Below are 12155 nucleotides of genomic sequence, written 5' to 3' on the forward strand. Positions count from 1 at the left end.
TAGCAATAGCCAATTTTATTAAAGATAGAATTTTCTTCTGAGTTTTAAAAAAGTTTTCCTAGGCTGTACCAAGGTAACGAGTCATGCGGAACATGCCAAATCAGCCCGCTGCAGACAGGCAGGTCTGCAGACTCCATAACAAGGTCACGAGTCACGCAGAACACACCCAATCAGCCCGTGCCCCACCAGCAATCCACTGGACACCCTCCCACACACACACTCCTTTGGCCTCTTATCTGTACAGCCACCTGGTTCCACACTACAAAGTTGCAGAGGACACCAGACCACCAGACCATTGTACTGGGTAAATTGGAGTCATCTTCACCTCCCATCAGGGCTGGGACTATCTTCAGGGGAAGGGCAGCTGGAACCTACAATACAACTCTGCAGAGTTCAACCCTACAGGAGGACAGGGAGCTCAACTTGGGACTTGCAGCCAGAAATCTGCCTGAATCTCACGGGTCTGCGACTAGCTTGCTGAGACTCATTGACTTATATCTGCACACTGCTATCCACGTTGTCTATTGTGACAGCAGAGACATACCCTGAGAGAGGCCCTTCCATCTTCATTGTTATTTTATTTTATTTTATTTTATTTTATTATTATTATTTTTTTTGGTACCAGGGATTGAACTCAGGTCCTTGTGTTTGCACAGCAGGCAATGAAACCACTGAGCTAAATCCCCGGCCCTTCATTGTTATTTTTCATTCCCAAAATTAGTATTATTAGTTTGGTTTTTTTCTCTTTTCTTTTCTTTTGCTCCTTTTATCTTTAATTTTTTTCCTACTCTTTGCAAATATTTGTTTTTCTCCCTTTTTTCTTTTCTTCTTTCTTTTCTCTTTCCTTTCTCTCTCTCTTACACTCACTCTCTTGCTCTCCCACATTGTTCATCTTCCCTTTTTGTCCCTGTTTTGGTCCTCATTCAGAGTTTTTCTTTATTTTCCTATTATTCTCTTTTCCCTTCTCACCTGTGTTCTCTGACCACACTGCTAACCTTCCCCTATCCTTCTTCCCATCTGTCCCTCCCTCCCCAACCCCTTCAAACTCCCCATCCCAAAGGGTAAAGTTGTTATATTGAAGAGTTTATTCACTATATGTTGGGTTGGTCCTCGATCTTGACTTAATTCACACAGCTAAAGATAATAGATTAATAACTACCACAAAATGTCATTTTTGAAAATGTACTTGATGCAATGATGTTGCTGATTGTATCACTTCAGCTAAGGTGTTGGTATTGATCTAGTCAATGAACCTTCCCAGTATAAGGAAAATGAGATAGCCTTAGAGTCATTAGAGACTCAAAACTTAAAGACCAGCTATATCTGGAAGACACCTCTGAGAAACAATCATTCCATAAGGGTTCCAATTACAAGCAACAAAGATACCTACAATAAGCAATTTCAATTATCAACCCAGGAGTTAAACCAAGGACAGTACCAAAAACAAAAATGAGAAGACATTTAAGCAAGGCACAAACTCAGATTTCCATCCCACCAAGGGTAAATCCTGGGGGAAATGAGATGGAAAAGTCTCATAACCAACCACCTGGATACTCTGAACTGATAGCACAGGAAGTAACAAGACAGATGAATGAGGCTCTAGAAAAATTCAAAGTGGAAATAATCTCACAGATATCTACACAGATGGTGAGCAGAGTGAAAGACATGATTAGAGGATCTAGAACAGAAACAGATAAAAAAAAATAGATGAGCTCAGAAACATGCTGGAAGCCATGAATACCCAGCATAAGAAAAACATGGAAACCATGATCACCCAACATAACAAAGAAATGGAATCCATGAAAAGGTTCAAACAGATATTCAGGAGATCAAAAACTCCATTGAAAGTATACACAGCAGATTAAGGGAATCTGAAGATAGAATATCAGATATAGAAGACAGGATCGTGGTTAGAGACCATGAAAATAAAGATTTCTTAAAAATAGTAAGGGACCATGAGAAATCAATCCAACAACTGCTAGACAATGCAAAGAAGAACATAAGACTGATAGGAGTCCAAGAAAAAACAGGAGAAAGCACAACTGACATAAAAAAACTGTTCACAGAAGTAATAATGGAAAACTTCCCAGACAGAGGTAGAGAATTGGACATATAGATAGGTGAGGCATATAGAAGTCCAACTAGCCATGATCAAAAAAAATCTACATCTAGACATATAATAATCAAGATCCCAGAAACCCAACAGAAAAACAAAATCTTACAAGCAGTTAGAGAAAAGAAACAAATCACCATTAAAGGAAAGCCCATCAGAATCACAGCAGACTTCTCAACACAAACCCTCAAATCAAGGAGAGCCTGGAGTGAAGTACTTCAAGCCCTAAAAGAAAATAACTTCCAACCTAGACTGTTGTATTCTGTAAAACTATCTTTCAAAATCGATGTGGGAAATTAGATACTTCCACAACAAAGAACACCTGAGAAATTTCATGAACACCAAACCAGCACTACAAGCAATTCTAAACAATATCCTAGAAAAAAGAAATGAAGGTCACAACTCCATGAGGCCCAACAGAGGGAAGCCACCAGGCAAGGTAAGGCACTAAAGGGAAAGGGGGAAAAATTTAGAAATAAAAGAGCCAACAAAAGTAAAACATCATGACAAGATAAATCAATATCTATCAATTATAACCCTCAATGTTAATAGACTGAATTCACCAATCAAAAGAAATAGACTGGCAGAATGGATTAAAAAGGAAAATGCAACAATATGCTGTATACAAGAAACACACCTAACTAAAAAAAAAACTCATAAACTGAAAGTAAAAGGATGGAAAACAGTTCTTCAGGCCACAGGAACCCAGAAGAAAGCAGGGGTAGCAATCTTATTTGTAGACAAAGTAGATTTCAAACCAAAACTAATTAAGAGAGACAAAGATGGTCACTACATCCTTGTGAAGGGAACAAACCAAGAGGAAGAGATGACAATCCTAAATATATATGCACCAAATACAAATGCCCCGAATTATACAAAACAAATATTAATAGACATGAAAAACAAATAAACACTAACACAATTGTAGTAGGGGACCTCAATACCCCACTATTAGACAGATCATCTAGACAAAAAGTGAACAAGGAAATTCTAGAACTGTACCAAGCTACTGAACAAATGGACTTAATAGGTGTTTACAGAGTGTTCTAACCCACAAAATCGAAATACACATTCTTTTTGGCTGCATAGGGCTTATTCTCCAGAATAGACCACATGCTAGTTCATAGGACATGTCTAAGTAAATGTAAAAGAATTGAAGTTGTCCCCTGTATATTATCAGACCATAGTGCAATAAAATTGGAGATCAATAACATAAGAAACCGCAAAACCCCAACAAATACATGAAAAGGGAATAACACCCTCTTGAACAACCAATGGGTCACAGAAGTAATTAAAGAAGAAATTAAACAGTTTCTACAAGTAAATGAAAATGCCAGTACAACATACAGGAATCTATGGGACACAATGAAAGCAGTTCTACCTGGGAAATTCATAGCAGTGAATGGCCATATTAGGAAAACAGAGAAAACTCAGATAAATAACCTAATGCAGAACCTCAAGCTCCTAGAAAAAGAAGAGCATAATGAATCCAAAGCTCATACAAGAGAGGAAATTATAAAGATCAGGGCAGAAATCAATGCAATGGAGACTAAGAGAATGATACAAAAAAATCAATGAATGAAAGAGTTGGTTTTTTCAAAAAATAAATAAAATGGATAAACCTTTAGCCAACCTTATCAAAAAAAGGAAAGAAAAGGCACAAATACATGCAATTAAGAATGAAAGATGTGAAGTCACAACAGATCCAACAGAAATCCAGAGGATCATCAATACCTACTTCGAGAAACTCTACTCCAATAAAATGGAAGACACAGAAGAAATGGGCAGATTCCTAGATACATACTAATTGCTAAAGTTAAATGAAGATATAGAAATTCTACACACCCCAATTACAATGAGTGGAATTGAAAATGTAATAAAATATTTACCAATAAAGAAAAGCCCATGTCCGGATGGCTTCACTGCTGAATTCTACAAGATATTTAAAGAAGAACTAATGCCATTGCTCTTTAAACTCATCAAGGAAATTGAAAGGGAAGCAATACTTCCAAATTCATCCCTAGAAGCAAGAGTTACTTTGACTCCAAAACCAGGGAAAGACCTAACCCATAAAGAGAACTACAGGCCAATCTCCCTAATGAACATAGATGCAAAAATCCTCAACAAGATACTGGCAAACAGAATACAGAGTGTCATCAAGATACACCCTGACCAAGGAGGATTTATCCCAGGGATGCAAGGATGGTTCAACATTCATAAATCAATAAATGTAATACACCATATTAACAGAGTCAAGGACAAAAACCACATGATCATCTCAACAGATGCAGAAAAAGCATTAGACAAAATCTAGCACCCATTCATGATAAAAACCCTACAGAAAATTGGAATAGAAGGTCTTTATCTTAACCCAATTAAGACTATCTATGAAAAACTAATGGCCAACATCATACTAAATGATCAAAAACTGAAAACTTTCATGCTAAAATCAGGAACAAGACAAGGATGCCAACTATCACCACTCCTGTTCAATATAGTTCTGGGAACATTAGCCACAGCAATTAGAAAAGAGAAAGAAATAAAAGGAATAAAGATAAGAAAAGAAGTTAAACTGTCACTATTTGCTGACAATATGATATTTTACATAGAAGACCCAAAAAACTTTGCCAGAAGACTTCTAGACTTAATTGACAGATTCAGTAGAGTAGCTGGATACAAGGTCAACACTCAAAAAACAATAGCCTTCTTGTACAAAAATAACAGACTCACTGAGAGAGAAATTAGGGAAACAATTCCTTTTACAAAAGCATCCAAAAAAATGAAATATCTAGGAATCAATCTAGCAAAGGAAGCAAAAGACCTCTATACTGAAAACTACAGCACTCTGAAAAAGGAGATCGAAGAGGATACAAGAAAATGGAGAGACATCCCTTGCTCCTGGGTAGGAAGAACCAATATAGTGAAAATGGCCATACTTCCAAAACTACTATATAGATTCAATGCAATGCCAATTGAAATTCCAACGATATACTTCACAGAACTAGAGAAAACAATCCAAAAATTCATTTGGAACCAGAAGAGACCTAAAATAGCTAAAGCAATTCTAAGCAACAGAGACCTGGCTGGGGGTATCACAATCCCCAACTTGAAACTATACTACAAACTACTGTGATAAAATCAGCATGATACTGGCAAAGAAACAGACCTGAGGATCAGTGGAATAAAAGACACAGAAACAACTTCAGACATACTCAGCCACCTCATCTTTGACAATGGAGCCAACCACCATCATTGGAGGAAAGATAGCCTATTTAATAAATGGTGTTGGAAAAACTGGATTTCAACCTGTCAAAGATTAAAACTAGACCCATACCTATCACCATGCACTAAACTAAGATCGAAGTCAATTAAAGATCTAAATATTAAGTCAGAAACACTAAACTTGCTGGAAGATAAGTTAGGTAGAACTCTTGAAGACATTGCCATAGGAAAAGACTTCATGAACAAAACCTCAGTAGCACGGGAACTAGCAGACAGAATCAACAACTGGGATCTCATCTTATTTAAAAGCTTCTGCACTGCAAAAGAAATCACCAACAGAGCTAACAGACAACCTACAATATGGGAAAAATTTTTAGCAGCTGTGCCTCAGACAAAGGACTACTATCTAGAATATATAAAGAATTGAAAAAAATAAGATCCCCCAAATTCAAAGACCCAGTTCAAAAATGAGCATCTGAAATGGACAGACATTTCTCAAACAAAGAAGTAAAAGCAGCAAACAAATATATGAAAAAATGTCCAACATCACTCGTCATTCGAGAGATGCAGATGAAAACAACACTGAGATTCCACCTCACCCCAGAAAGAATGGCTGCTATCAAGAAATCAACAAATAATAAATGCTGGCAGGGGTGTGGGGAGAAAGGAACCCTTGTCCATTGTTGGTGGGAGTGCAGACTGGTGCAACCACTGTGGAAGTCAGTATGGACACACCTCAAAGAACTAGGACTAGAGGTCCCATTTGACCCAGCTACTCCCCTGCTGGGTATCTTCCCAAAAGAATTAAAACTGTGGTATGAACCACAGTGATATATGTGCACCCATGTTCATAGCGGCACAGTTTGTAATAGCTAAAGCTCCCAAGCAGCCCAAGTGCCCATCAACTGAAAATTGGATAAAGAAAATGTGGTTTTTTTATACAATGGAGTACTACTCAGCCATAAAGAATGAAAGACTAGAGCCATTTATAGCTAAATGGATGCATATTGAGGTCATACTCTTAAGTGAAATAAATAGGACACACATGTGTAAATACCGTATCATTTCTCTAGTGTGAGAAACTCATAGTGTAAACAAGGGTTAAAATGATTAAAATGAATAATTGATAATTTGAAATTGGAAAAAAGGTCCAAAGATGAAGGAGTGAAGGGAGGGGAAGGGGAAAGGAACAGAGGGAAAGGAAAAACTATGAGAAAAGAAAAAAAAAATGGAAATGAAATCTATGCAAATAGGGACGGGCAGAGGGGGTGAAGGCCGCACAGGTAATGGGGAAAACAGTAAGAACCAAGATCCATCACGTACAGGTACAAACACCCAATGATAAATGTAAACGAATTATATACCTAAAATGTACCAATAAAAGAACAACAACAACAAAAATTTTCCTACTTTTCTCCTGCCTTCAAAAAGAAGAACCATGTGGCAGGGATTGTAATGTCCTTCTTTAACTGCACGTTCCCCTTAAATCTCAGACTCATTTCTGTGCTGCAGAACTTTTGTTGGCAACTCTCCCACGGTTTCCTAATGGACAACCCAAGCTGTGTTTTCTGCTGACCGCCTCTACGCTCAAGGCCTTGTTTTTATTGGTTCTTTTACAGCACACATCTCAATCTCTGTTCTCATTCTCCTTTGTCTCTTACAGCCTCATTTTCTCACACTTTTATTTGTTTCATAGTGAGAGATAGCTCTCTGCATTTTTGTACTTGGAATCCTTTTCTACATCTCTCACTTAATCGTCAAAAGGACAGGCTAAGTTTTTAACTTTACCTACATTTGTGATTGCTGCTACTGTTTCAATGCATGTGTTCCTCCCAAACCAAATATCAGAATTTACCTGCCAAGGCGGTAGTATTAAGCAGGGTCCTTAGAATGGAGTTAGGCTGTCGGGATCTGCCCCTATGAACGGAATTCATGCTCTTGTAAAGGAGGATTCAGAGAGCAATGTCCTCCCTTTCACCCCTTCTGCCATATGAAGTCATAGATTCCTTGTATGAGTCTACAGAACATGTGACAAGACAGTATTTTGAATGTAGACAGCAAGCTTGTGCCAGATATTGAATCTGTCAGTATCTTGACCTTAAACTTCTATGACTAAGGAATTGTGAGAAATGGATTTCTTTTATTTATAAATTACTCAATCTGTGATATTTTGTTCTCACTCCCTAAACTGCTCGAGACACAAATTGATACCAAGAAGTGGGGTGTTGCTGTAACAAATACTACCTTAAAACTTGGCGTCAACTTTTGAATTGGTCAATAGGTAGAAGCTAGACATAAAGATGAGAGCTGGGAACAAGAGGAAAATGGAAGAGAAAGACTAATCTTTTTAAAGATAATTTAATTGGTTGTAATCAGAATAGCAAGGGAAATAGACACAGTGAAGTTTATTTTGATAAGATCTCAGTTGCAAAGAAGCAATGAAGATTGGCTACTGGAAAAAAGGTCATTCTTTTTTAAAGTGACAGTTAATATGGCTGAATTATATCTGTGTCCTAGAACTTTCTGGAAGGTGAAATTTATCAGCAATGAACTTAGATATTCAGTAGAAGAAATCTCTAATCAAATTGTTGAATGCCAGGATTCTCTTGACTGTATATTGTAAAATGTGTAAATGAATTAAAAATGGAATTTATCATATAAAACAGAATGTAGGACTTAAGGATTTGGAAAATGTTTACCCTGGCCAGGGGGTACATAAGAAAAAGGAGTGTTCTTGAAAGAATAGCAGTAGTGTGTCCCAATGAATATTTAATAAAGACAGAAGTGTGGATATAGGGAAGACAGGCGCTATTTATCAAGAGAGTAAAGTAATGACTGCAAAACACTCTTGTCATCTTTGAGGCTACTATTCTTACCATAGGCCCAATCTAATGGGGCCTTCATTTTAGAATGGTATCCAGAGAAGTGCACAGGGCAACCACAGGAATTTGGGGTTCATTATCTAGCACTTCTTCCTCGATTTGGATACTGTGCTAGCTGAAATCTCTGGGTATGGTTTATTAGGCTTGGGGGACCATATTGGAACCTAAAAATCACTAAAATTGGTAGTGTTCATATATCAACTCTTTCTAGTTATGCAGAATGCAAGAGCTGTAGAACCATAGCTTCTTCTAATTAGGTTTCAAAGGATGCTTTGTAAAGTCTTGGGGCCTAGGTAAATCATTGCCCTAGAAGTAGGAGTACCAAAGAGAATCTCCTCTAGGGCAAAGTCCAGTGCAGCCTTGAAGATAGGACCAGTCCTGAGACCCAATAACCAGGGTCACAATGATCCAGTGCGAGCCTGGGAGAGTGGCTGGCACTCAACTGCAAACCATCAGAGCAGCTGTATAGGTTAGACCCAGAAAAAAATGTGTGTGAGGTCCCACAGAGCATTAGGGCCAACTCTTGCCCCAGTGTGTATTGAAAGCAGGACATGGAATCATGCATTATTTTCAAGCCACAAGAGTTAATGTTGCTTTCTTTACTTAAGGACTCTTGACTATTTTTCCCATTTGAATGTGAATGCCTATGCTACACCTGTCCTAAGATTGAATTCTGGAAGCACATAATTTGTTTGAGTCCATAGGCTCACAGCCAGTGGGAAATATGCCTCATGATGAGTCATACATTGATGACTCATCCTGATTTACATATGATGAGTTGTATCTGTTTATATATTTAGATGGGACATTGGACATAGACCTTAAAGGTCATGCTGGAATGAATGAAGACTATTGGAACTATTGGAATAGAATGAATGTGTATTGTATCTGAAGATGACATAAATTTTATGGGGCCAGTGGTAGAATCACATGGTTTGAATGTTTATGTTCCTTCCAAATTCATATTAACCCCTACAGTTGCAGTTTTAGGAGATGAAGTGCTTGGGGGATGATTAAGCCACGAGATACTGAATTAATGCCCTCATAAAAGAGGCTTAGAGAGCTGTCTCCACACTTTTTTCCTTCTGTTATGTGAGGATGCCTTGCTGGTACCAGTCTATGAAATATGAGTCTTCACCTTCTATTCCTCTTCTTCTATGTGAGGATACACTGTTTTGTCCTTTCCATAGGACAGGACAAAAGGGTGCCATCTTAGAAATGGAATCTCCCAATTCTTTGAGAAATAAATTCTATTATTTACAAATGATATACAATTTCATTATAGCAACCTGAACTGAGTAAGACAGTTACTTTCCTTCAAAAATTGTTACTTGTATTTGAAATTTCTATTTTTTACTGCCTTTTTATATAGGAGGAAATAGAATTCAGATTATTTAATTAATTAGATTGTCCCTGTGCTATTAACCCTTTATGATGAAGAATAAAAAATCAAATAAAATACTACTAATTGAAATCATGAGCAAATAAATGAAAGTATTATGCTATGGGAGGCTAGGGATATGCAAACTATGATCAAAATACATGATGAATGTTTACATTCTTAAAAATTTATTGCAAGACGGCCCGGGGATTTGGCTCAGTGGTTTCGCCGCCTGCTGCGCAAGCGCAAGGACCTGAGTTTGATCCCTGGTACCAAAAAAAAAAAAAAAAATTATTGCAAGAAAGACACATTGTCATTGATCACCCTCAAAGTATTCTCCCTCTTTTTGCATACATTTATCCCATCATTCCTGCTACTTTCTAAAGCAGTTCTGGAAGTCCTCTTTCATGTCTTTAGTTGTGCCACTATGGATGCCTTGATATCCTGAATTCATTTAAAACATTTACCTTTCATGATTATTTTGTATTGAGGAAAGAGTCAGATATTACACAGTGCCAAACCTGGTGAATAGGTAATGAAGACACATGTTAGTGTTTTTATTTGACAAAATAAAAAGTGGTGTGTAACCTGGATCATTGTCTCCTTAGAGGATAAAATACCTTGCACACTTCTTTGGCTATTTTAAATTCTCTCGATAGTGAATCTTGATTGACATTTTCTTTTTCCTAAGACAATTGAGTGATATCCATTAAGAACTCTGACCCTGGGTCTCAGGATGATGCACAGACCCAAATTTCATCTCCTGTTCTGACATTTCTTCCGAAGCTGGAATCTGAAGCAGCACAATTTCACAAGTACAATATTACTGACAAAATTCATCTTAATGTGTTGTTCAGAATAAATGATTTATGGCATACTTTAAAATGCACCTTTCCTAAAACTTAGCTCACAACCCATTGACCGTATCAAACAAGTTGAATCTTGTAACATATGGTTACTGAAGTCTGAATCGCGGGTTTTCTTTCTTTCTAGTGAAGATTTCTGCCTTTCTTTCGGATGGCACTCAGCAGTACCATTTACCATATTATTTAGTCACATCTTGTAGCTCAGCACAGTGGCAGAGCACTTGCCTTGCACTGAAAAAAAAAAACAGCATTATGAAAATGAAAGAGAAATTTAGTGGAGTGCAGCAATATGCACCTGTAATCCCAGGTACTTGGGAACCTGAAGCAGGAGGATCGCTTGAGAAAGAAGTCCAAATGAGCTTGAGCAACATCGTGAGACCCTGTACCCACTCACTCCCCCCCCAAAATAAGAAAAAAACATTAAAAGGACCAACAAACAACTCTGAACCGCCTACACTCAGCATTTTCAGAAATGAGCACAGGGTTTTAGGATGAGTAAGCATAAACCAACTGACAAAGAAAAGTTACTTCATATAAAGAATATATTTTTCTTTTTGAAATGGTAATTTTTAGGTCCTCTAATATTCAATAATTTACTTTTGTTCTTCACATAGGAAAATATATTGAAATAAAATGATGTTTATAATCATTGTTTGAAAAGTTTACTTTAGTCTACCTTTCACTATCACAAAAATTTATAAGTGAAACATGGCACAGATATTCCATTTCAATTATAATTTTTAAAAATCCATCAAGAAAATACAAAATTAAAAATACAAAATACAAAAATACAAATAAAAAATACAAAAATAAAATTCTTTTTTTTTTTTTTGGCTCCAGGGTTTGAACTTGGGTCCTTGTGCTTGCAGAGCATGAGGCAGAACCACTGAGCTAAATCCCCGGCCCAAAAATAAAAATTTTTGAGAAGATTTCACATTAATACAAATGTCTATGAGATATCAAACTCAAGCCATAGAAGCGCTATGCACATCTGCTTTATGAGAGCAGCCCCTCCATTTTCACACCCTGCAGCCTATTCCTTCGCAATGGTCACTGAATTTACAGATGTGGTTAGGGAAACATTCGCAGGGCCACACAAGGTTCGAATTCTTTCCACTTCATACCCGCAAAAAAGATGGTGATTACATTTTCAGCTACAGAGATTTTATGAAAAGCTTTTCTTTGCAACTCTATGTCATAGCCTAACAGTTGACCAAAGCCTTTGCTTATTAAGTGAGTCCCACTCATGATTGGGGACATACACCTAGCATATGTATTACTATTGCTTTATGTATGCTGTAACTTGATTTTGTAACAATTACAGTACAAAGCAATAAAAATAGCACTTTTCATTATGTTTGAGCCTACTGACATATGGTTTACAGGAAACTGTGGTATCTAATAAGACTTTCTTAATAATCCTTACATCATACGTGTATACCTGTATTGCTTATTGAATTAGATAAAAGGGTAGCTCAATTTGGGAAGCCCTGGTACATGTGCCATTTCTAAGAGCACAGTATCTGGTAAAGAATTTAATTAATAAAATGAATTTATTGATAAATGTAATAAAAAGTCCAAAATAAATCTGAAAGCTTCCAGGAGAAGTAGTTATACTCTCATTTTATCTATTCGAACTCCAGAGGACATGACTAGAATTGAGTCATTCAGAATATTCTGGAAGTGTAGGC

The sequence above is a fragment of the Heterocephalus glaber genome, unplaced genomic scaffold, assembly GCF_053883595.1.
Source record: "Heterocephalus glaber isolate CG9 unplaced genomic scaffold, H.glaber_assembly_v1.0 deba00000347, whole genome shotgun sequence".
Taxonomy (NCBI): Eukaryota; Metazoa; Chordata; class Mammalia; order Rodentia; family Bathyergidae; genus Heterocephalus; species Heterocephalus glaber.